The 1,176-nt window shown below is 28.1% G+C and overlaps 1 non-coding gene across 1 annotated transcript; it reads left to right on the top strand.

Moving 5' to 3' along the window:
- Nucleotides 1–686: 686 nt before the first annotated feature.
- LOC128042763 (small nucleolar RNA U3) lies at nucleotides 687–903 on the top strand. The gene has a single exon (XR_008198275.1). It is a non-coding gene; the product is annotated as a small nucleolar RNA U3 (small nucleolar RNA).
- The last annotated feature ends 273 nt before the right edge of the window (nucleotides 904–1,176 follow it).

Here is a 1,176-nt window from a genome sequence, read left to right as displayed (position 1 = left end):
GAGCTGCCTTCAAACCAAACACAGACTCAACCACCTGCTTCAACCACTTACACCAGTTACCTAGCAACCAACCATCATCCCTGACCAAACAACACCACGCCAATCTTAACCTCCACTTTTATTTTATTATTTCGACAATTTTTATATTATATTTATATTTTAGATTTTTTTTGGATGATGAGATAGGTTCCTATGAGATTAAATGAGTGCTTATCGTTGTATTTTAAAAGTGCTTTTTAAGCCAAAAACAACATATTGCTTTTCAAGCCAAATCATCTTTTCGAATGGGCTTTTTAAACCAACTAAAAAAGTTCAAAATTCTAGTTTTTAGCTTTTCAAAAGCCAATTTGAGTATCAAATTATAAATTTACTCCTTATCTTTATTAGCTATAAATTTTAAATAAAATTTGTATATTCAAAATAAGTTTAAATAATTTATATTAATTACTTAAAAAATATTCAAAATTTATGCTTCATATATTATAATATTAACAATGAGTTATCACAAATTATTTTATTATATTTGCACTATAATTTAAATTGAATATTTGTTAATACCAAAACAATAATAATATGGTGTTGTGGTAATAATAATAGCACATGAAAATAATGATATTTTAGATTTGAGTCAATCATAAATTTTATTATAATTTAAGTTTATATATTTCATATATCATAATATTAACACGACCTTATGTAAACAAAATATGTTCTATAGGCTCGTACCTCTGTAGCCTTTAGTTTAAAAGAGACAGAATTTCAAGTCTGGTTGATGAACTGAGAGTATGTGATTAGAGCGTGATTATTGGTTCTGTGATGCCTTGTTGCCTCACCTTCACCATAGAGGACCGTTCTCAGCTTGCCTTGTCTTGTTGGGATGGTGAAATAGTTGTTCAATAGACTCTCTTCCCCCTTTTTTTTTACTAGCAATTGTTGAGTGACAAGGCACAATGCACTTCCAAAGAGAGAACAGTGTTTGAGCCTTAGAGACAACATTGTTGGGAGAGGCAAATATGAACCCCAAACATGGACTGTAAAACAGACATGAAAAGTACCAAAAGAAATATATCATAATATTAACAAATTTGAGTTTATATATTCCATATATAGTAATATTAATTACTTAATAAATTATTTTAATTATAATTTAAGTTTCTATATTCCATATGCCATAAT

Source organism: Gossypium raimondii, chromosome 7 (genome assembly GCF_025698545.1).
Source record: "Gossypium raimondii isolate GPD5lz chromosome 7, ASM2569854v1, whole genome shotgun sequence".
Lineage (NCBI taxonomy): Eukaryota > Viridiplantae > Streptophyta > Magnoliopsida > Malvales > Malvaceae > Gossypium > Gossypium raimondii.
This window is presented reverse-complemented; position numbering and strand designations above follow the sequence as displayed.